The following is a 25,664-nucleotide window of genomic DNA, read 5'->3' as shown; positions in this document are numbered from 1 at the left end:
TCCATACTCCCCACCTTCCCCATTTCCTTCTCTGGGCACTGCCCCTGCTATCCAAATCTCATTTCCCTAAAGCTGTGCTGGGCTAAATCACTTCAGTCATGTTTGACTCTTTGCAACCCTATGGCCTGTAGCCCACCAGCCTCCTCTGTCCATGAGATTCTCTAGGCAAGAATACTAGAGCGGGTTGCCATGCTGCCCTCCACCAGGGGATCTTCCCAACACAGGGATTGAACCTGTGTCTGTTATGTCCCCTGCATTGCTAGGCAGGTTCTTTACCACTAGCACCACCTGGGAAGCCCTTCCTAAACGCTGCTACCTTCAAAAAGACCAAGGTCCCCAACCCTGGCCAAGGCATCCCCTGACTCCACTGCACCTTTCATCTTCCCTCAGCCCAAAACAGAAGGTTCCTCCGGGCTGGGATCACCTTTTTTTTAAGTAATATTTCTTCTTTAGACATTTCTGTATTCTCTGAATTATTTTGCAATAAGCAAGTATCACTTTCTAAATTAAAACAATCCAAGTATTATATATAACTGTATAAAAAGGACTAGACAGACACAAAAGACAGTAGAGTGGGAAACAAAAATAGGAACGAAAAACAAGGGCAACAAAAAATATTAATGAAAATGGTAGATATTAATTCAACTATATCAATAATCACTTTAAAGGTCAACAATATAAATGTACCAATTAAAAGGCTGAGATTGTCAGCGTGGATTAAAAACACGACCCAACAATATCTTGCCTACAAGAAACCACTTTAAACATACAGACACAAAGATTAACAATAAATGGGTGGGACTCCCCTGGTGGTACAGTGGGTAAGAATCCGCCTGCCAATTCAGGGGACACAGGTTCAATCCCTGGTCCATGTGCCTCAGGGCAACTAAACCTGTGCACCACAACTACTAAATCTGCACCTAAAGCCTGTGCCCTGCAACAAAAAAAAACCACTGTAATGAGAAGCCCCACTCACCGCAACTCGAGAAAGGCTGCACTCAGCAATGAAACCCAGTGCAACCAAAAATAAGAAATGTCAATGAGTGGAGAAAAATATACCATGTTAATACTAATCAAAAGAGCCGGAGTGGCTATATTAATTTTAGACAGACTTCAAAGTAAGGAAAATTATCAGGAATGAAGAAGGACATTACATAGTGATTAAAAGAGTTCATTTTCCAAGAAGATATAACAGTTCTTACTGTGTATGCATGTAACAACAGAGCCTCAAACTACATGAGGCAAAAAGTGAGACAACTGTAAGGAAAATAGACAAATCCACTATCATAGTTGATGACTTCAACACCCTTCTCTCAGAAATGGACAGAATCAGCAAGCAGAAAATCCATAAGGAACAAAGCTGAACTCAACAATACCTTCAATCAACTGGATACAACAGACATCTACAGAATTCATCCAACAACAGCAGAATACACATTCTTCTCATGCTCACATAGAACATTCACCAACACAGACCACATTCTGGGCCATAAAACACCCCTTAACAAAAATTGTTTAATAACTTCTTTTCATTTGTTTATTTATTTATTTGGCTGCATTGGGTCTTAGCTGTGGCACGTGGGATCTTTCACTGCAGCACACAGACTCTGTAGTTGTGCTGCCTGGCCTCAGGAGTTGTGGTATGTAGGCTCTCTAGATGTGGTGCAAGGGCTTAGTTGTCCCGAGGCATGCGAGATCTTAGTTCCCTAACCAGGGATGGAACCCATGTTCCCTGCATTGTAAGGCAGATTCTTAACCACCAGGGAAGTCCATCCTTAACAAATTTAAAAAAATAGAATGACATAATATCTGCTGGCAAACCAAAATGGAATTAACCTGGAAATCAATAACAGATAACTGGAAAACAGCAAAATATACAGAGATTAAACAACACACTTCTAAATAACACACACACACACAATCTCAAGAGAAATAAATTTTTTAACTAAATAAAAATTAAAATACAACTTATCAAAAGCTATGATATTCAGGGAAAGCAGTGCTTAGAGGAAAATTTATAGCATTAAATTAGAAAAGAAGAAAAACAATAAATCAGTAAGTTTCCACCTTAGGAACCTAGGAAAGGAAGAGTAAAGTAAATCCAAAGTAAGCAGAATTAGAGCAGAAAAAAAAAAAAAAGAATTAGGGCCAAAATCAATGAAATTAAAAACAGAAAATCAATAGAGAAAGTCAATGAAACCAAAGGCTGGTGTTTTTAAAAGATCAATAAAATCAATAACCCTCTAGCTAGGTTAACAAAGGAAAAGAAAATATAAGTTATTAGTATCCAAAATGAAAGAGAAGGACTTATAAGATTCCATGGAGATTAAAAGAATAGTAAAGGAAACCTATGAACAACTCTGGGCTTCCCAGGCGGTGCTAGTGGTAAAAGAACCTGCTCGCCAATGTAGGAGACATAAGCAATGCAGGTTCAGTCCCTGGATTGGGAAGATCCCCTAGAGGAGGGCATGGCAATCCACTCCAGTATTCTTGCCTGGCGAATCCCATGGACAGAGGAACCTGGTGGGCTACGATCCACAGGGTCGCAAAGAGTCGGACACGTCTGAAGTGACTTAGCAACAGCAGCATGAACAACTCTGTGACCACAAATTTGATAACCTAGATGAAACAGACCAACTCCTTGAAATAAACAATCTGTAAAACTCACATAAGAAGCAAAGATGATCTGAATAGGTCTATACCTATTAAGGATAGGCTTAATAGTATGGGCTTCCCTGGTGGCTCAGCTGGTAAAGCTGGCTTAGCACCCTCACGTGCAACGAGGGAGACCCGGGTTTGATCCTTGGGTTGGGAAGATCCCTTGGAGAAGGGAAAGGCTATCCACTCCAGTATTCCGGCTTGGAGAATTCTATGGACAGAGGAGCCTGGCAGGCTGCAGTCTATTGGGTCGCAAAGAGTCAGACATGACTGAGCGACTTTCACTATACCTATTAAAGACATTGCATCAATAATTAAAAGCTTCCAAAACAGAAAGCGCCAGGTCCGGATGGGGTCACTGGTGAATTCTACCCAACGTTTAAGGAAGAAATTATACCAATTCTCTACAGTCTCTTTTTTGGGCAGAAACAAAGGGAATACCTCTTCCTAACTCATTCTATTAATATCAGGCCAGCATTACCCTAATACCAAAATCAACAATGGCATTATAAGAAAAGAAAACTACAGACCAATATTTCTCAAGAACACAGGTGCAAAAATTCCCAAGAAAAGAGTAGCAAATCAAATCCAAAAAGTATAAAAAGACATATACTAGAACCAGTGAGATTCATCCCAGGTATACTTATTCAACATTGGAAAATCAACTAATGTAATACATCATATCAAACTTTAAAAAGAAAAATCACATGGTCATATTAACAGATGCAGAAAAAGCATTTGACAAAATTCAACACTCATTCACTACAAACTCGCAGTAAACTAGGAATAGAGACTTTCTCAACTTGACAAAGACTACCTACAAAAAACCTTTAGCTAACATCACATTGAACAGTGAGAAGCTCAAAGCCTTCCCACTAAGATCAAGAACAATGCAAAATGTCCCTTCTTGCCATTCCTTTACAATAAGGCAAGAAAAAAGAATTAAAAGGTATACATATTGGGAAGGAAGACATAAAACTCTCTGCTTGCAGGTGCCATGATTGCTTGTGTAAAAATTTAAAAAAAAATTTTATTGCCAAAATACTACTGAACTAATAAGTAATTATAGCAAGATTGCGGGATACAAAAGGTTAATACAGAAGTCAACTGCTTTTCTATAAACCAATAATTAACAAATGAGAATTTAAAGTTAAAAGCATAAAAATCACTTATGTTGGCATCATAAATTTAGTCAACTGATCTGACACAAGGCAAAGGCAAAACAATGGAGTAAAGATAGTCTCTTCAACAAACAGTGTTCAAACAACTAGGTACATGCAAAAAAAAAAAGAATCTAGACACAGACTTTACACACTTGACAAAAATTAACTCAAAACAGATTACAGACCTAAGTGTAAGATGGAAAACTATAAAACCCCTAGAAGATAACACAGGAGGAAGTCCAGATAACCTTGGCTATGGTGATGTCTTTTCAGCCACAACACCAAAGGCATGATCCATGAAAGAAATAATTGATGAATTGGCTTTCACTAACATTTAAAATTTCTCCTCTGTGAACGCCATTATCAAGAGAATTAAAAGACAAGTCAAAGACTGGGAGAAAGTATTTGTAAAAGACATATTTGATAAAGAACTGTTATGCAAAATATAAAACCAACTCTTAAAACAATAAGAAAAAAAAACCCGATTAAAAAATGAGCCAAAGATCTTTAACGGACACCCCACCAAAATAGATACACAGATTGAAAGTGAGCATATGAAAGGATGCTCCACACCATACATCATCAAGGAAATGCAAATTAAAACAACAAACAAGATACTACCAAACACCTATTAGAATGGCCAAAATTCGGAACACTGACAACACCAAATGCTGGTGACGATGTACAGCAAGAGGAACACTCATTCATTGTTGGTAGAAATGCAAAATGGTACTGACACTTTGGAAGACAGTTTCGTGGTATCTTGTAAAACCAACCATATTCTTACCATACAATTCAGCACTTGTGCCCCTTGGCATTTACACAATGAAACTGAAAGCTTCTATCTACACAAAAACCTACACATGGATATTTACAGCAGGTCTCTTCATATTTGCTGAAACTTGGAAGTAAATGAGATGTCCTGCAGTAGGTGAAAGGATAAACTGATACATGCAGACAACCAAGTATTGTTCAACAGTAAAAAGAAATGGGCAATCAAGCCATGAAAAGATATGGAGGAACTTGAAAATACATATTATTAAGGGAAAGAAGCCAATCAGAAAGTGCTACACATTGTATGATTCCAAGTAAATGACATTCTGCAAAAAGCAAAACCATGGAGACAGATCAGTCTTCATAAAGATCACTGACAATGGAGGGCAGGCATATGAACAGGCAGAGCACAGATATTTTTAGGGCAGTGAAAATATTCTGTATGATACTACAATGATGGACACATATCATTATGCATTTGTCCAAACCCACAGAATGTATAACACCAGTAGTGAACCCTGAGATAAACTATGGACTTTGGATGATTATGGTATGTTAACATGTTCCTGGTTTAAAAATTTACCACTCTGATGAGTGATGGTGACAATGGGGCAAGTTCTGCACGCATGGGGACTAGGGGTATATAGACAATCTCTGCCTCAGCCTCTTAATCTTACTATAAACCCAAAACTTGTCTAAAGAAAACAAAGTCCTTATAAAGAACTCATACAACTCAGCAGCAAAGAAACACTGATGAGAAAATGGGCAGAGGATCTGAACAGATTATGTTTTTTAAAGAGGACACATAAACGGCCATCAGATACCTGAAAAGATGCTCAACATCACTAATCATCAGGGAAATACAAATTAAAATCACAATGAGGAATCATCTCACACCTATTAGAATGGCTACTATCAAAAAGACAAGAAATAACAAGTGCTGACAAGGATGTGGAAAAAGGGAATCTTTGTGTCCTGTTGGTGGTAATTTAATTGGTGCAGACACTATGGAAAAAATGAAAGAAGAAAAAAAAAAGAAGAGAAGCTAAAGGCAAAGGAGAAAAGGAAAGATATACCCATTTGAATTTGGAGTTTCAAAGAACAGCAAGGAGGGATAAATCATCAATGCAAAAAAATAGAGGAAAACAATAGAATGGGATACATTAGAGATCTCTTAAAGAAATTTAGAAATACCAAGGGAAGATTTCATGCAAATATGGGCACAATAAAGGACATAAATGGTATGAACCTAACAGAAGTAGAATATATTAAGAGGTGGCAAGAATACACAGAAGAACTATACCAAAAAAATCCTCATGACCCAGATAACCATGATGGTGTGATCACTCATGTAGAGCCAGACATCCTGGAGTCCAAAGTTAAGCAGGCCTTAGGAAGCATCACTATGAACAAAGTTAGTGGAGGTGATGGAATTCCAGTTGGGCTATTTCAAACCCAAAAAGATGATACTGTTAAAGTGCTGCACTCAATATGCCAGCAAATGTGGAAAACTCAGGAGTGGCCACAGGACTAGAAAAGGTCAGTTTTCATTCCAATCCCAAAGAAGAGCAATACCAAAGAACGTACAAACTACCACACAATTGCACTCATCTCACACACTAGCAAAGTAATGCTCAAAATTCTCCAAGCCACGCTTCAACAGTACGTGAACCATGAACTTCCAGATGTTCAAGCTGGATTTAGAAAAGGCAGAGGAACCAGAGATCACATTGCCAACATCTGATGGATCATAAAAAAGCAAGAGAGTTCCAGAAAAATATCTACTTCTGCTTTATTGATTATGCCAAAGCCTTTGACTGTATGCTGCTGCTGCTGCTAAGTCAATTCAGTCATGTCCGACTCTGTGCGACCCCATAGACGGCAGCCCACCAGGCTCCCCCGTCCCCGGGATTCTCCAGGCAAGAACACTGGAGTGGGTTGCCATTTCCTTCTCCAATGCATGAAAGTGAAAAGTGAAAGTGAAGTCGCCAGTCACATCTGACCCTTAGCGACCCCATGGACTGCAGCCTACCAGGCTCCTCTGTCCATGGGAGTTTCCAGGCAAGAGTACTGGAGTGGGTTGCCATTTAGATCACAACAAATTGTGGAAAATTCTTAAAGAGATGAGAAAACCAGACAACCTTACCTGCCTCCTAAAAAATCTGTATACAGGTCAAAGAAGCAACAGTTAGAACTGGCCATGGAACAATAGCGTGGTTCCAAATCGGGAAAAGAGTATGTCAAGGCTGTATACTGTCACCCTGCTTATTTAACTTAGATGTGAAATGCCGGGCTGGATGAAGAACAAGCTGGAATCAAGATTGCTGGGAGAAATATCAATAACTTCAGATACACAGATGACACCACCCTTATGGCAGAAAGCGAAGAAGAACTAAAGAGCTTCTTGATGAAAATGAAAAAGGAGAGAGAGGAGAGCGAAAAAGTTGGCTTAAAACTCAATATTCAGAAAACTAAGTTCATGGCATCTGGTCTCATTCTCTCCATGGCAAATAGAGGGGGAAACAATGGAAACAGTGATAGACTTTATTTTGGGGGGCTCCAAAATCACTGCAGAAGGTGACAGCAGCCATGAAATTCAGACGTTTGCTCAAAAAAAGCTATGACCAACCTAGACAGCATATTAAAAAGCAGACACATTATTTTGCCAACAAAGGTCTGTCTAGTCAAAGCTTTGGTTTCTCCAGTAGTCACGTATGGATGTGAGAGTTGGACTATAAAGAAAGCTGAGTGCCAAAGAATTGATGCTTTTGAACTGTGGTGTTGGAGAAGACTCTTGAGAGTCCCTTGGACTGCAAGGAGATCCAACCAGTCCATCCTAAAGGAAATCTGTCCTGAATATTCATTGGAAGGACTGATGCTAAAGCTGAAGCTCCAATACTTTGGCCACCTGATGCAAAGAATTGACTCATTGAAAAAGGCCCTGATGCTGGGAAAGATTGAAATGTGGGAGGAGAAGGGGACGAGAGAAGATGAGATGGTTGGATGGCATCACTGACTCAATGGACGTGAGTTCGAGAAAGCTCCAGGAGTTGGTGATGGACAGGGAAGCCTGGCGTGCTGCAGTCCATGGGGTCACAAAGAGTCAGACATGACTGAGCAACTGAACTGAACTATGGAAAATAATATAGAGGTTGTGCAAAAAAACTAAAAACAGTACTACTATATGACTCAGCAATTCCACTTTTGGGTATTTACTTGAAGGAAACAAAAATACTAACTCAAAAACATACGTGAACATCTATGTTCACTGCAGCGTTATTTATAACAGGCAAGACATGGAAGTAACCTAAGTGCCCATCAACTGATGAATGAATAAACAGCATATGGTATATAAATACAATGGAATATCATTCAATCACAAAAAGGGAGGAAATCCTACCATTTTCAACAATATGATAGACCTTGGGGGCTGTTATGCTAAGGGGTGGAGAGGTGGGAAGTGGGTGAAGGTGGTCAAAGGGTACAAACTTTCAGTTACAAAATGAACAAGTCCTAGGGATATAATCTATAGCATGGTGACTACAGTTAATAGTACTGTACTGTATATTTGACATTTCTAGGAGAATAAATCTTAAAAGTTCTGTAACTACGTATGGCAATATAGTTAACTAATTAACATTAATTAACGAGATTTGTGGAGGTAATCACTCTGAAACCAAGCAGGATCCTGCCAGGCCTTCCTGGGTACAAAAGCCCCTCTCTGTCCCCCATTTCTTGACTATAGAAAGAGGCTTATAAGTCTCCCTAGGCCTTCCCCAAGTTCCAAAGAGCAGACTCAAGCAGTAACTAGTTAGAGAAGTGAGGAAATGTGGAAACAAAGGAAAAGCAGTCTAGCAAGAAGAGTAATGATAGCTTAAACAACAGTGGAGAGACAAAACAGAGACACTGGACTCCTACTTTCTCCTCAAGAGAGACACAGAAACAATCTGATGCATATCTTTGAGTTGTTCTGCAGGAACTAAGACCCTTCCCACCTAAGGTGGAGGGTGGAGACTACACGCTGACAAGCACTAGACCCCAAACTGGTCAGAACCAGAAGGCTGATGGTTAAGGCTCCCAAAACAATACCCCATTACCTCACCACCAACCATTGAGAAGAAATGTTGCGAGCTGATCTCACATTCTGCAACCCTCACCTCTAATGTTGCCTTTGAAAACTCTTCTCTGAAAGCCACTGGGGCGTTTGGATCTTTTGAGCATTAGTGGCCTTGCTTGGTGCCTGCAATAAACACTGTGCTTTCCTGACCACAACCAGTCAGTAGACTGGCTTTGTAGCACGTATCTGGGCAGGAGACCAGAGTTTGGTTTGGTAACACTTTCACCACATATACAATATTGAATCATTATGTTGTACACTTGAAACTAATACAATGTTATATGTTAATTATATCTGAAGAAACAAATTTTTATAGAGAAAAGAAACTCACAAACAAATAAAAGGACTAGAAAGAAAATATTGGGTGAAAAAAGTGGTAAATGATTTTTATTTTCTTCTTTTTTCACTTCTTCCCTCAGACCTCTGCAAACAGTATAATTAGGAAAAAACATTTAACCAAAATAAAAACAATGCATGATTACAAAATTTATTCTGTTTTGACTTATGTGATATATGAATAATAATGAAACAGAGCAGGATTCTGTGGGGCCCTCCTGGATACAAATCCTTTTCAGGTCCCCTGTTTCTCATTCATAGGAAATAGGTTTTATCCAGCCTCCTTGACCTTCTCTGAATTCCCAAGGGCAGATGCAAAGAGTTGCTAATCAGAAAATTTAATGACCAATTTGAGCAAACTCCAGGAGACAGTGGAGGATAAGAGGATCCTGGCGAGCTATATAGTCCATGGGGTTGCAAAGACTAAACAACAATCAGAGAAGGGAGAGAAATGTAGAAATTGAGAAGGAACAGTCAAGAAACAATAGTACCACCATGGGACAGGGTCTGGATTCTTCCTTAAGGATTACGCAAAAACAATATCTTTGAGGGCCTTCCCCTGAAGGTCCAGTGGTTAAGACTCTACACTCCCACTACAGGGGGCACGGGGCACAGGTTCGGTCCCTGGTCAGGGAACTGAGATTCCCCCATACTTCTGTTGTTGTCTTTTGTTTGTTAGTCCCTCAGTTGTGTCTGACTCTTTGCAACCCCATGGACTATAGCCCACCAGGCTCCTCTGTCCAGCAAATTCTCCAAGCAAGAATACTGGAGTGGGTAGCCAGTCCATTCTCCAGGGGATCTTCCCGACCTAGGGATCAAACCTGCATCTCCTCTGTCTCCTGCATTGCAGGCAGATTCTTTACCATCTGAGACACCAGGGAAGCCCATGCCACGTGGCAAAACCAAACAAACTCAAACACACCCAAAAAACCATCAATACTTTTGAATTCTGCAGGTACTAAGCCCCCATCCTGCTTCCCTGGTGGCTCAGATGGTAAAGAATCCGTCTGCAATGTGGGAGAACTGGGTTCGACCCCTGGGTTGAGAAGATCCCCTGGAGGAAGGCATAGCAACCCACTCCAGTATTCTTGCCTGGAGAATCCCATGGACAGAGCAGCCTGGAGGGCTGCAGTCCCTGGGGTCCTCAAAGAATCGGACATGACTGAGCGACTAAGCACAGCACACAGCACAGGTACTAAGGCCCCCACCCAGGTAGAGGATGGTAACTTCAGGTTATGCTGGAGATTCCTGGAGCACCACCCTATTACCTCACCACCAACCAATCAGAGTCGGACACGACTGAGTGAATTCACTTTCTTTTTTCTTTCTAATCAATGAGAAGAAAGTCTGCACATAGCAGAAGATAAAGAAGACTCTGACCCCCTCCCCAAATGACTTTCCCTTTCATGGTCAAGCAGAATCTTCAGAGTTGGGAGTTGGGCATGAATGTCTATCCTCCTGAATAGAGTAAACTTTCCTTTCCAACCACACTCATCTCTTACGCGGCTTTCAAGCAGCAAGCAGCCAAACTCAAGTTCAGTAACAATAAAAACTAGGTATTTGGTTTTTGTCACTGGTTCCTGACCCAGAACTCCTAAAACTCTTGGAATTTCCTGAGTTGTAGTGTCTTTTGTCATTCACAAGGAGCCTCTTGGAACAAACAGAAGTTTATGCTAATGAGGTAATTCAAGGTGAGTCCTTAGTTTCAGAGGGACTGGTCATGCTTAGAGGGGTGGACTTTTCAGCCCCACCCTCTGAAGTCAAAGGAGGACAAAGGGGTTGGAAGTAGAGTTGAATCACCAGTGGCCAAAGATTTAATCAATCATGCCTATGTAGTAACACCACACACTGCCCCCACTGTTCTGCATAAAAATCCTAAATGACAGGACTAGGAGAACTTCCAGGTCAAAGTGCTGGGAGGTGGCACACCTGGAGAGCTACTCCCTAAGACCTGCCCTTTGCACTTAACAGAGCTGACACATGTGACCAACAGGAAATGCAGAAACAATGGAGTGTGACTTCCAAAGCTAGGTCATAAAAAGACATTGGGGTTTCTGCCTCGCTCTATGGGCTCACATATCCCGAGGAAAGCCATGTCACAAAGACACCAAAGCAGGCCTATGACCAGGTCCACATGAAGCCTAGTGCCAACAACCAGCCATGTAAGGAAGCCACCTCGGAACCGCCTCCTCCAGCCCCAGGCAAGATTTCAATGACTGCAGCTTCAGAAGACATCTTGACTACACCCTCCCTGGGAGCCCCAGCACCAGAGCTAAAGCTAAGATGCTCCTGAATTCCTGATCCACAGAAACTGTATGAGAGAATAATGCTTACTATTGTTTTATACTTTGGGTTTTCTGTTTGTTTTTGCTTTAAGAATTATATTCACAATTGCAGTAACTACTGGTTCAGCAGAACACAGTTTCTCCAATCAAGATTTTTATTTTAGGACAATTTTTTAGAGCAGTTTTACATTTACAATAAAAGTGAGAAAAATTTACTGTTCCTTTAAGTTTTGAGGTAATTTTTTTTGTACCAACATATGAATGATAAAGACACCAATGGGTCTTAAAATGAAATGAAAAATTATATTACATGAACTTATGTCTGTTCTTCTAGAAAAGAGTTCCATAAACTTCAAGAGATTCTCGAAAGGATTCAAGATCCAGAAAAAAAGAAAAAGATTAAGAATCATTGCTTTAGACAATAAAAAGTCAGTTGGAAAGGCTATGTCCTTTCAGATTAGTTTGGACAGTTTCTAGTCACATAAACACATGATATAGCTTAACTAGTTTTTCAAGATACTGCTCATTCATGTTTGCTCCCACTTTTTCCTTTGTGCTGAGTCCTAGACAACCTGGATAAGGGCAGTATGATTCAGGAGTTAGTGAGCAGGGAGGGGCAGCTGCTGTGCCTGTGAAAGTCAGCTTCTCATGCATTTCTGGAACATGCCTGGGCTGAGAGACTCGCATCTTTAAGCACAGGATCTAATGTCTAAGTTCAAGACACGTAAGTGAGCGTGTCAAAGTGTCAGAAAGATCTAGCTCACCATCCCACATCTATTCCAGTTGTGACCTCTATAATCCTCAGAGCTCAATCAGCACACAGCTTTTACAAACTCTACATGTGATTCGGCCACATAAGTATATTTCTATATCTGTAAAATGGGAATAATGTAATACAACATATATCCATCTCAGAGGTAATCCTAGAGATCAAATACTACTGTGAAAGTCACCAAATGAATATTTAAAAATTTCTTCTTGGTTCTATCAACATGACGGAGAAGGCAATGGCACCCCACTCCAGTACTCTTGCCTGGAAAATCCCATGGACGGAGGAGCCTGGGGGGCTGCAGTCCATGGGGTCGCTAAGAGTCAGACACAACTGAGCGACTTCACTTTCGCTTTTCACTTTCATGCACTGGAGAAGGAAATGGCAACCCACTCCAGTGTTCTTGCCTGGAGAATCCCAGGACGGGGGAGCCTGGTAGGCTGCTGTCTATGGGGTCGCACAGAGTCGGACACGACTGAAGCGACTTAGCAGCAGCAGCAGCAGCTATCAACATGGGATAGGTACCAATCCAAAAACAGGAAAAGTTTTTCTAAGTACAAAACCATTCAAGAGAACATTAATGTTTGAATTTCAGTTAAAAACGCAAAACTGCACAGGCAGTAAATTTATGTTAAAAAAAAAAATAGTGTACTTAGAAAAATGACCAAGCAACACATTGATACTGGACTGAATCTGAGTGGTGAATGATTTTTCCCCCTCTCTTTTCCTTTCTTCAATTTTACCATTTTTTAAAAATAAGCAAGTAAGTGTTTTAAAATGAAGGTTAATAACAAAGATGATAAGCACTCTCGTGTGTCAGGCAGTATCCTAACTTCTCTGCATACATCATCTTATTTGATCCTTACAACAAATAAATGATTTCATTTAACTTTGCTAATCTACTCAATGTCTCTTGGCCTTATTTATCTATTTTTTATTTTTTATCTTTTTCAATAGGCTTCTCTTACCGCAGAGTATGGGCTTCAGAGCAGGCGGGCTCACTCACCCAGCAGCAATGTGGGATATTAGTTCCCCGACCAGGGATCGAATCTGCATCCCCTGTATTGGAAGGCAGATTCTTAACCACTAGACTATCAGTGAAGTCCTCCAAGGGGGATTTCATTACAGCCACATTTACCAGGTGAGGAAATGGTCTTCCAGGTTAAATCACTTTCTCCATGACAAAGAACATGATTAATGGTTTTCTGAGTCTGTGGTTCATACTGAACATGCCTAGTGAATATCAGTGATAAGTGATGACAAACCACCCACTGAGCTTCCTTGCCAACTCGGTCCTGAAGACTATGATGGGGTATCTGCAGGGTCTCAGGTTAAAACTGTCAAACAGACCAAGGAGTGGAGACCAAGCCTCCCAAGGGCCTCACAGAACAGAAAGGCTCCCAAGACAGCAGTGAGGAAGGCCACTCCAATGACAAGGCTCGGGATTCCCACTTTCCGGCCTTCAGCCAAGCAAGGATAAGAAGGGGCACGAGCTAAAGAGAATCTTCATTTGATCCCTTTCTGGACAGGGCACAGATAGACACAGAGCCTGGCCCTTACCAACAAGAGCCAGCACTTGCTGGGCCCTTATTATGGACAGTGAGCTGTATGTATTAATTTTAATGCTCACAGCAACCCTATAGGTACATCCTCTTAGGGACTCACCATATAGAATCAGAACCTGAGGCAGGAGTTGCGGTGGGTAAGGGGTTAATGAAGCCAGGCTGCAGACACCCACACTATGGAAAACACCTTAACAAGGATGGTCAATGTCACTGCCCTCCAAGGGCGGCCTGACCAAGGTCCAAACATAGCGGAGCCACAGAGCCTGGATGGCTCACAGTTGAGCTTCCCTAATCCACCAACATAAAGACCTGCATACGGGTCCTTACTTTCACCAAAACATCCCTTGAAGCAGCCATCAACACCCACATGATATGTGCAGTGGCACAATCCAGCAGCAGACCTGAAGAATGGAGCTACTTCTGGACTCTTCTCTGTCCCTGACCTCTCCAGCCCAGGCAGGAGCTGTGAGACCCCGGCTGGTTACTTAACCTCTCTGTGCCTCAGCACCCTCACCTCTAAAGTAATATATTCTTCATAATGTTGCTGAAGGAATAAATTATTTAGTCCATTTAAGACCCTTAGTGCCTGCCCCATTGTAAATGCTCAATATGCATTCAACCTGCAACTGTAGTAGTAGCAGTAGTGTGCGTTAAGTCACTTCAGTCGTGTCAGACTCTGTGCGATGCTATGGACTGTAGCCCGCCAGGCTCCTCTGTCCGTGGGGATTCTCCAGGCAAGAATCCTGGAATGGGTTGCCATGCCCTCTTCCAGGGGAACATCCCAACCCAGAGATCAAAACAGTGTCTCTTACATCTCCTGCATTGGCAGGCTGGTTCTTTACCACTAGCGCCACCTGGGAAGCCCCAGTAGCAACAGCAGTCAGTGATATTAGCTCTTGCTGTGAACTAATCTCTCCCACATCACCACCACAGGTTATATTATCCAAACACGTGCATGCGTGCAAAGTCGCTTCAGTAGTCTCCGACTCTTTGCGGCCCCATGGACCATAGCCTGCCAGGCTCCTCTGTCCATGGGATTCTCCAGGCAAGAATACTGGAGTGGGTTGCCGTGCCTCTTCCAGGGGATCTTCCCAACCCAGAGATGGAATCCACTTCTCTTATTTCTCCTGCATTGGCAGGCAGATTCTTTACCACTAGCACCACCTGGGAAGCCCTATCCAAACACAGCAGTAACAATATCTCCTGTCCCACATGCTCTTCTGCAACAAGACCGACAGATGAAGTTTATCCCTTTCCCTTTGAATCTGGGCAGGTTTGTGACATGGTGTGACTTTCAAGGCTAGGTCATAAAAAGCGATGTGGCTTCCACTCTGTAACCTGAGGCCATCATGGAAGAAGTCCTGTGGCTGCCATGCTGTGAGGGAGTCCAAGGCCCATGAAGAGGCCATGGGGAGGGTACTCCAGTCCAGAGTCCCAGCAGAGCTCACAATCAACAGCCAGCACCACCAGCCAGGCAAGTGCAGGAACATCACCTCAAGGTGCAGGCCTGAGCTGTGAGCCACTGTGATCCCATCCTTGAGATCCTCTCAGCTGAGGCCCTAGACTCTGTAGAGCAGAGAAAAGCCACTCCTGCTGTGTCTGCCCAAATTTTCAACCCACAGACTCTGTGAGCATGATAAAATGATTATTTTAAGTCACTGAGTTTTGGAACAATGTGTTACATGGCAAAGATAACTAGAACTCTGCTACACTTTCAGCTGACACTTTCTGAATACCTATTACCAGAAGGGGACTAGCATGGAGACTGTGAAGGAGAGATGAATAAGACATAGTTTTATGACAATCCCAAAAGAAAATAAATAAACACTTTAAAAACAAACAAAAAACAGAACTCCTCCAAGAAATACACATAACTAGTTAATACTTCAACAGGCTGTGATGACAGTGAGGTGCAAAGTACAAGGTTAAGACCTCTCAAAAGGAGAGAAAGTAAGGCCAAAAAGGTTTTACAGAAGTAGTAACATGGGTCTTGAAGGGAGCAAGGAGAGGTACACGTTATGTGAAAACATTGCAATATGTCCCAGAATCAGCAAGAGGTATGCCAAGGTCTCTTGTGTCATGTGACTGGGGGGCACATCAGAGCCAGGCAGGAAAAGACACTAAAGGCACAGTCATAAAGTCAAACCCCTCCTCTGGGACAGTGGAAGCTGAGAAGAGGGAAGTAGGACACAGATCAGATTTGTGTTTCTGAATCATCAGCCAAGTGGCAGGTAGAGGACAGAGCAGAGGGCAAGAGTGGAAGCAGGGAGACCAAATTAAGAATCAGGTGAGACAAGATGAGGGCCTGACCTGGTGTTAAGTTCAAGGACAAAAATATCACTCATTTATTTCTTAGTTCCTTTTTTAATTGAAATCCCCAGTGGTACCTAAAAGAGATGTTCTAGAGACAATGATGAATACATGTTAAATTATTGATGCCACTTCTAAAGTATGACTACCAGCTCCAGAACAAAGAGGGCTGCAAATGCAATGAATCACTTCATCCCAAACCAACTTTGATCTCCGTGACATCTGCACGGCTGAGCCACTAGGCTGCCTCACATCCCAGGACATTTAGCTAACAAGCCCCTGGTAGTTTGAACTGTTGCCTAATTCACTCATTGCTAAATGTTGAAGCTGCCACCTTACAGGACTGCTAAACTATGACTTCAGAAGTTTTTTAAACATTCTAATACTTACTTGATTTAGACAAAACTTTAAAAAATTTTAGTTACAATATAACAAGCCTTTAATTTCTTCTGATTCCCAGATCTAACCCTGTTTTCCCCTCCTTTTCCCAGAGGTTGGTATTGCTAAGAATTAGAAATGGATCACTTCTAACTTTTTAAAACATACTTACTAAAAATATACATAAAACCATTGAAAATATGCACTATTGTTCAGTGTTTTACATAAACCTCATCACTCCATACAGAAATGTTCCTTAGTTTGCTTCAGCATTTTTGAGATTGAATGTAATTCCGGGTCTTCTTTTATATAGCTGTATATAGTATTCCATCACAGGCCTACACCAGATTTTATTTATCCTCATATTGGTGGATATTTAGGGTGCTTTTTTGGGGGGGGTTCTTTTGTGTTTTTTTGTTTTGGCTATAACCAGCAAACCCTTCTTTTTTTCACATGCCTTCAATTTCTTGTCCTTTCCTCACCTGAATTTATGACATCCTCCAGCTCCTCTATCCTTGACTGTTTAAACAACAGGGAAGACATGGGTACTTCCAGGATGGCTCTTTCATCCCACCAGGTGGTTGGCATGAGGACAACCCCAAAAGACCACACCTCCCTGCTCTTCCACCTGGGCCTCTCCTCTCCCGTCACTCACCTCTTGTCAATACCCTCCACTCCTTTCCCTAAAAAGCAAGGATAATGCTCCAGAGTCTTACCCACCCCATAATATTCTTCACCTGTATCACCCCTCACCCCAACCTAAGGATGGCATGGAAACAACATCTGGAAGGACAGGCAGCCAAGGGGTAGCCCTGTAACCCTGCCAACCATGCCCATGGCTATGAGACAGATCCTCTCCCAGTTCCATCAGGGTTCAAAGCAGGTTCAAACCCAATGGAAAATGGTTATAATTGAATACCAGCATAAATATATATATATAAAATTGAGTACCAGCATATATATATATATATACATATATATATATATATAATTGAGTATCAGCATATATATATAATTGAGTACCAGCATAAATATATATAATTGAGTACCAGCATTTGCCTTCTGCTTTCCAGAGGGGAAAAAAATGGAATCATATTACTTGCCTGTAAATGCTCTCCCTGTAATTACCCTAGATCTACTGACCACTGTTTCCCTCCATCCGGTCTCAAAGATAACATAAGTGGGCTGAGTGTCAGGCTGATTCTTTTTAATAACAAGGTGGCCTCATGGCACAACAGCCCCTGCCAAGTCCAGGGGCCCAGAAGCCATAAGCTTACCATGAGTGCTAGTAAAGGAGCATCATTCAGAATCAGTGAATGCCTTGGTCCTTCTCACAAGCCTACATCTCAGAACTGTTGCCACTGCTGCTATTTTAGGCTGCATTTCTGGACCAAAGGTGTTTCAGCTGCTCTAGATTCTGAGTCTGATCAAGAGGTGTCTGCTAGGCTTCACAACAGTCTCGTTACTCTTCACCACACCCTCCCCTCACACAGAGCAGAACAATTTCTCCTCAGCTGCCCTCACATTCAGTCTTCCTGCCCTTCCTCCTTGAAGCCGGCAGGTCCCATCAGGAAGAGGAGCACTGAGCCCAGGTCCTTCCTGAACCATCTCGATGGGCTTCTTTGGGTAGCATCAGGATGCCTGCTTGCCGGGGCAGCAGAGGGAAGCAGAGGACCTTCCCAGAGGGCTTCCCTGTTGGCATCAGAAATAAGACGTGATGTGAAGGGATGGCCACACCGCCAGTAAGCTTACAAGGGGGTCAGTCTGCCATGTTCCTTGACACATGCCCCGCCTTCTGCCTCCCAGTGCCCCGGACTAGAAAGTAGGGGCTGTCTCACTGCCAAGGGGCACCCAGGTGTGAACCGGTGGTCTGCAGGGGACCTCACACCAGTTTCCCACTCCTGGAGCAATCTGCCCCTGTAACCCTCCTCATGCGATATATGAACACTCTTCTCAAGTCCACCCAAGGCCCCTGCCCCAAGCCTTCTCCTCCTCCAGGTCCCCTGGCCTCTCCAGGCTGGAGTCCCTAAACAGTGAGTGACTGCGTCACTATCTGTGCTGGATGGCACTCAGCCATGAGAGATTTCTGTAAACATTATGGATGTGTGAGTCAATGACTCCAGCAGGGCACTGGTTCCCAATATCCACTTCTCCAAGATTAGGAAAAGCCCTGAACAGTTGGTTCCAGAGATTCCCAGGCAGCGTCCCATGAAAAAGGGTGGGCAGCTTTGGGAGCTGGGCTCTCTGCACAGGATAGGAAGGGCAGCGGCTGGATGGGCAGCAGAGATGACCATCCTCCTGGACCACAAACACCTCCAATACATGTGGGCCGCCCTGTTAGGATAATCACAGGAAACTGAGCCCATTCAACTAGCTCAAGTGTATCAGGGGAGGAAAGTGGAGCGGGTGTACCACACAGAGTGGAGGTTCAGAGCACCCCGAGAGTATGATCACAGCACAGCTAAGCCTTGGAGGGCCCAGGACTGAAAAACTTGTGAGACCCAGGCCCCGTCCTCAGGACAGCTCCACTCCACGCTTCAAGGAGGTGCTTCCTATCCTTGGCCTCGGTTTCTGGGCTCCAAAAACACAGCCTACAGGTACCTACTGTTGCTGCTGCACTCACCGGCAGCTCCCCACTATGCCTCTTGATGCAAATTCCCCAGCAGCAACCTCAATAGCTGATGCACTCTTAACCAGCCCTCCCAAACTGTAGATTTGAGCATTAATCATGACACACACAGGCTTCCCAGGTGGCACCAGTGGTAAAGAACCCGCCTGCCAATACAGGAGATGCAAGAGATGCGGGTTTGATCCCTGGGTCAGGAAGATCCCCTGGAAGAGGGCATGACAACCCATTCCAGTATTCTTGCCTGGAGAATCCCATGGACAGAAGAGCTTGGCAGGCTATGGTCCACGGAGTCGTAAAGAGCTGGACACAACTGAAGCAACTTTGCACACATACACGTGCGCATGACACACACTTTCATCCCACCCAGGTCCACTAGGCTTGACCAGATACAATCTGCACTCCATAACCTGGCATATAACTGCTCAGAGCAGCAAGGTCCATGCAGGGAAGGAAACGCCCTCTGCTTTAAGTGTGGATAGCCAGGCACCCTGAAATGCATCTAGCACACTAATAAAGCATTGAAATCTACACTCAACTAAAAATTCATAGTTAAGTGCACTGACATGGCTTCTGGGGATTCCCTCTCCACCCGCCCACCCCCCGCACCTGTTACATAGAATATCAATTTGTGGCCCCGCCTCCTATCTCAGCTTTAACTTTCCTTGTTGGTGGTTCAGTCACTAGCTCTTTGCCCTCCTCTGTGGGCAGCCGTGGGGTTGCATATTGTTCCCAATTCAATTAGAGGAACATGATTTGAGCAAAACTGTGAACAGGTGGTGGGCAGTGAGCCCTACTTGTTCTTAATGGGGGCACAGATGCATTAGACAGAACCATGACAGTGGAGATTAATTCTGTAACAGCCCTGTACAGAGAACTGAGAAGAAGGAACCTAGATACAGTACTGGAATGCGGAGGGCTGTGCAGGCAGAGTGCAAGACCCTTCCAGAAGGAGGTAGATGAACGGAGCAACACACGCTGGGGCATTCCCAGAAGCTGGGACAGGCCCACCTAGAGACTGGGTTAATTACAGCACTTCCCCATGTGGTAAAATATTATGCACCCATTAAAAATCACAGAGAAAAATAATAATGGATGTCAACACTGTTGAAGGCTCATTACTAACTTACAGGAGGAAAAGGCTCTAAAAAGGTTTGAAAGTATTTTTGTAAAGAAAAACACCCCCACACTCCCACACACATGGGCGGGGAAAGTTCTGAGCTGACACACAGGAAAATGCTAGAAGGCAAGAGGGTAACAAATGACTGTTTTCTCTGCACTTAGTGGGGTTTTCTAACCATTCTGTGTTCTGCATGGATTACGCTTATAATGAGGACAAATGGTCCTAAGTCATTTCTCATATCACCTTCCTCCTCATTGTCCAAGAAAGCAGTCAAGAGGGGTGAACATTTTAATGCAGATGGGCCAGAAATTGTGTAAGTTGGGGTGGGGGGCGGTGGGTAGGGCTTGGGGTTGCTGTACAATAGAGAAAGGGTTGAGACAGAAACTAATGTCAAAATCAGCTGGGGCCAGACTGGCCAAGTGGCCTGGCAGGTGTGTGATGTGTCACGTGGTTAATCAGTTGCCTTCTATTTGAGCTACATTCTGCTCAAGGGCCTGGTTGAACAGGTTTTACCTCATCTCTTTTTTTCTAAAGCTGTTTAGTCACTTCCCTAAAACTCCTTATTTTCCAAGTTATTAAACTTTCCATTTCAGGTTGATCTCTCTAACGTTATCTCTTCTGCTTCTTCCAGCTAGACGCCTCTGTGCAGCAATAACAGATACCTTGAGCCTTGATGACAAATTTATCCTTTCAGGGTACAAAGAAGGTACCTGAGTGACGGGTAGTTGGAGAAATCCTGAGAAAGAAGTTCAGGCATTAACATGCAGGCAGCCACTGTTACACAGGACTGTTTCTTAATCCCTACTGAACGCGGCAGGTGCACCATCCAAGGCCCTGGAGAACCTTGGGAGGAACAAGATCTGGGTTCTCAAGATTTGCTGAAAGTGAAGTGAACATGTTAGTCACTCAGTCGTTTCTGACTCTTTGCAACCCTGTGGACTGTAGCCTGCCAGACTTCTCTGTCCATGGAATTCTCCAGGCAAGAATACTGGAGTGGGTAGCCATTTCCTCCTCCAGGGGATATTCCCGACCCAGGGACTGAACCTGAGTCTCCAGCACTGCAGACAGATTTCTTTACTGTCTGAGCCACGAGGGAAGCCCAAACACTTGCTGAGGCCCCCACAAAGCGAGGAGGGCTCACACACCTTTGCCCTATGGTGGCAAACCCAGCCCTCTTTCTATAAGGAGCCCTGGGCACACTCTCCAAATAGGGACAAGATGAGAAGCCTGCTCTGAGAGCAAACAGAAACACAAGGTAAGGATGAGACTCATTCTGAAACTGAGGCTTCTTCCCCGCTGTCAACAGAAGTGGACAAGAAGGATTGAGTTCCTGCTCAGCTCCAGGCACTAACCAATGTGCACCACACCAACTTTTTTCCAGGTATCAGCTCATTTCAACTTCACAGCCATCTCATGAGAGAAGTGTACTGTCCTCATTTCATAGATGAGACGAGCAAACTGAGGCTCAGAGAAATTTGGTGTCAGTGGATGCAGAGCCAGCTTTCTTATTCATTTCACAAATGTGGATGGTGCTCGTTTTTGCCAGGAACTGTGCAGACCCAAACCCTCAGTCTAGGAGGGGGAGACAGATGCGTAACACACAGGCTGCAGTATGCTCGAGGAGCTGTCAAGGACGCTTGGAGGACAAGGGGTAAGAGTCCCTTCTAACCAGGGGAAGTCAGGAAAGGCTTCAGAGAAGGAGTTTCCTTGAGCCAGGTTTTAATTAAGAGGAGTGGGCATCCCTGCTGGGTTGGAGGGCAGGAGGACATATCGCAGGACCTCAGCACAGACCAGCCCACGTAGTGCGCAGACCTTCAGGAGAGTGCCGGAGGGGCCAGAGTGATGTAGCAGTTGGTCGCTGACAGGTGAGGAGGAAACTGAGGGGCAAAGGAAGCCCAAGAGGAAGCAGCAGAAAGGGGTGGATCAGGGTAGGGCTGGATGCCATGCTAAAGAGACTTTGGCCCATGGATCATAGGCAATGGGGAGGGGTGTAAATAAGAGAAAATCAATCAATCTATCTTCTGAATCATATCTCAGGAAGATGGTCCTGGTGAAGATTCCAGCAGTGATCCAGATGAGAGCTGCTGAGGTCCCAGCTAGAGCAAAGCACAGGGAGTGGAGGAGGGTGGTCTGGCAGGAAAAATTCTAAGGAAATGACGTCAGGAGTCAAGAGTGCATGAGGATGTCTAGGGAGCCGTCCAGAACAACCCCTGTAATCTTAGGCAACTGGGTGGGCATGCAGAATGGGGACAGAGGAGGGGTAGGCTTAGGAGGGAAGTGGATGATGTCATCGTTGGACAGACAATTTATCCCTGGGCCCATCCAGCTCTCCAGACCACCCCATCATGTACAGCTAGAAATCATCTCCTCCAGCCAGCCCCTGGCAGGACAGAGGGAGCGGAGACCAGTCACATAGCTGATGGATGGCGAGCACTCAGACGGGAGGGGCCTATTATGCCATAATAAACCAACGATCAATTGGAGAAAGTTGCCAGAAGACAGTGAATTCCGGGCTGCTCCCAAATACTTGGCATTCCATCCTCAACGTCTCCATCGGCTGCAGACCCCACAGCTCCCAAAGGGGGCATCATCACCACAAAGGTCAAGATGTATCAGAAGTCAACAAAGGCAGAGCCTGTTTCTGGAAAGCAGTCAAGGACTCTAGACTCACACAACCTAATCAAGGAAGGAATGATTGACGAGGAGAGGAAAGACAACCAACATTCAAAATAGAAAGGAATCCCAGTAACATAGGCTCTGATGATACAGCTGTGAAGGTTACCACTTGGCTAGAGCTGCACATGGAGAAAATCAGAAAATGTTGATCATCCCCAAAGGTCTCCAGCCCACCTGGTGCTGATAACTGGAGTAAGCAGTTGCTTTTTTGCGGTGGCCAGATGAGACAAAGATCTGGTGTGGTGGTGGGCAGGGGCTGTCAGCATCTCTTAGCACAGCAGACTGCCATTGCACAGTGACATATCCCCCAGGACTGAAACAGGGTCTCAGAAACCACTTTCAAGATCACTGTGGAATAACTAACCACACAATGTGACAAGTGAGAAACTCTTGCAGGTGGAGAGGAGAACAAACCCAGAAGGCAACAAATGGGCATGTGGATGCTGAAGGATTAGTTTTTAATCCTGCCCAGCAATCCTTTTACAGCCATATATTTCTGTTTTCCCAAAGTTAGGAAGGACTTTAAAGAAAATCCATCCTCCAGGGAGGGAAGAGAGATGGTACTCATTAATGCAGAGCCATCCTTGTCTGACACGATTAACTCACCAGACCTGCAAAGCCCAGAGAACAGGCCCCAATGCATGAGGGCGGCGGGGGTGGGGGGTACATTTGGAGAGCAAAGGACCTACATAAATCCTGTTTTCATAGAACCTCCAAGCAAATCCAGAAAAAATAAAGGGTTACAGTGAGTAACAGGTGAGGCAACAGATAGAAAGGGGCTTTGAGAAAGTTCTAACTCCTGGTGGGTAGGGACTGTGCCATTAGTGTGTTTACAGAATATTTGATTCACTTGTTAAGGCAAAATTCCAGAAGTATGAGGCCCTGGGAGCAGAGGGGAGCGTTTCTTCACTGTAGCTCTCCTTGACAGGCTCATTGTAAAGTAATGAATTCTGTGGACACTCAGAGAGAAAAAATAGCCTCAAACACTCCGGATCGATGCTGCGCACTGCAGAGAGACAGCCTTGGGCTTCTATCAGCTGCATCTCGGCCCTGTGCAGAGTTCAGTGGCAATCTGTTCCTTTGAAACTAGACTAAGGAGAAGTCAGCCCTAGGCCTGCACACAGCACCAAACATCTCCACACTTGAATCATCTGGAATATCCCAGGTTCAAGCATTTTTGTCCAGAGCTGGGCCAGGAACTCCCCACTGCCTGCTCCAAGGAACTGAGAGGTCTCAGTAAGTGACCACCCCCACCAGGAAGTACAGCAGAGTTGGTCTGGGTTTTTTCGTTTGTTTTGTGGGGCAAGGGGAGCAACTTTAGATAATATTTTAGTTTCCTCTCTAGTGCTAAATTCCCTATATGCAGGAAAAAAATTTTTTTTTATTTTAAGCCGAAACAAACACAAATGGGAAAACACCTAGCCAATCCCAAAAGTCCCTTTTCAGACCGTATAATTTTGTGATACAAAAATCCAAAGCCCCAGGACCCCTCCCCTAATTATATATTTTCCCCCTTTCAAGAAATTTTACATGTAGATGATAGAACAGAAAGAAATATCTGAATCACTATCTTAGGAGTAAAAGAACACTTAGAAACCACACAAAGCAGAAATGAAGCCACCATGAAAGGAATCTGACTTAAATTAGAAGCAACATTTAAAATTATAGGTTTAGAAAAGCCTGAACAAAATTCAGGGCTGAGGTCAGCCCTGAGTCTGCAGGCACTGACTTCTTGTAAAGGTGGGGGGATTGGTCTGGAGAGGAGGTGCCAGCTCGTGAAGCGCCGCCCTCTCTACCCCATCCCTTGCTATGGAGGCTGAAATGGACGCCAGGGAGCAGAAGTCTGCAGTCAGCATCACAGCAGCAACTCAGAGACAATAGTTTCTGAAGAATACCTATGAAACCAGTCACAGCTATGGTTTTTCCACTAGTCATGTACAGATGTGAGAGCTGGACCACAAAGAAGGCTGAGTGTCGAAGAATTTATGTTTTTGAATTGTGGTGCTGTAGAAGATTCTTGAGAGTCCCTTGGACTGCAAGGAGATCAAACCAGTCTATCCTAAAGGAAATCAGTCCTGAATATTCATTGGAAGGACTGATGCTGAAGCTGAAGCTCCAATACTTCGGCCACCTGATGCGAAGAGCCAACTCATTGGAAAAGACCCTGATGCTGGGAACGATTGAAGGCAGGAGGAGAAGGGGACGACAGAGGACGAGGCGGTTGGATGGCACCAACAACTTAATGCACATGAGTTTGAGCAAACTCAGGGAGGTGGTGAAGGACAGGGAAGCCTGGCATGCTGCAGTCCATGGGGTTGCAAAGAGTCAGACACGACTGAGCGACTGAACAACAATGTGAAACCTAACATCAGTGACCTCAGCAGGGATGGGATGAGAAGCAGACTATTTTCACAGTCTACCTCCTAAGCCATCCTTTTTAATTAATTGGGTGGTTGTGTTACCTATTCAAAAATAAATGAACAAAAATGCACGCCATACCAAAATAAAATAGGAAAACCATTTTTAAAAAAAGACAACGATAATTTAAAACTTGTCCTAATGAAATGTCATTTCGAAAGCTAAGGGGGAAATGGGGCAAGGGGAGGGGGATGCAGAGGGCTGGAGCTAGTGAAGAAAACAACTGATAAGCAAGAGCCATATGTCCTGGCCAAACCACCACTCTCCTGTCCTCACTGTTCATATCTGCCTCGGAGTCCCCACAGCAAGCCCAGCTGTGCGCCCAGAACATCTGGTTCTCCTCCACCCCTTCCCAACTCTCCTCTGTCATTGGCTACATCCCCTCCTGCCCCCTGCCCAGAGACTCAGGCTGCCCATCCGGGTTGTGCCCCCCACTCCCCTCTGCTTGTGATGACAGTATTAGTGA

The 25,664-nt window shown here is 44.0% G+C and overlaps 1 protein-coding gene and 1 long non-coding RNA gene across 6 annotated transcripts in view; one reads left to right on the top strand and one right to left on the bottom strand.

Moving 5' to 3' along the window:
• IGSF3 (immunoglobulin superfamily member 3) overlaps positions 1–25,664 on the bottom strand; it is a 114,037-nt gene that overhangs the window by 52,728 nt on the left and 35,645 nt on the right. The window lies entirely within an intron of this gene.
• On the top strand, positions 11,192–25,330 carry LOC145507375 (uncharacterized). Its single transcript, XR_014054802.1, has 3 exons — positions 11,192–11,361; positions 13,060–13,243; positions 20,736–25,330. It is a non-coding gene; the product is annotated as an uncharacterized LOC145507375 (long non-coding RNA).

This window comes from Giraffa tippelskirchi, chromosome 5 (genome assembly GCF_054371585.1).
Source record: "Giraffa tippelskirchi isolate mGirTip1 chromosome 5, T2T-mGirTip1v1.2.pri, whole genome shotgun sequence".
Classification (NCBI taxonomy): Eukaryota; Metazoa; Chordata; class Mammalia; order Artiodactyla; family Giraffidae; genus Giraffa; species Giraffa tippelskirchi.
This window is presented reverse-complemented; position numbering and strand designations above follow the sequence as displayed.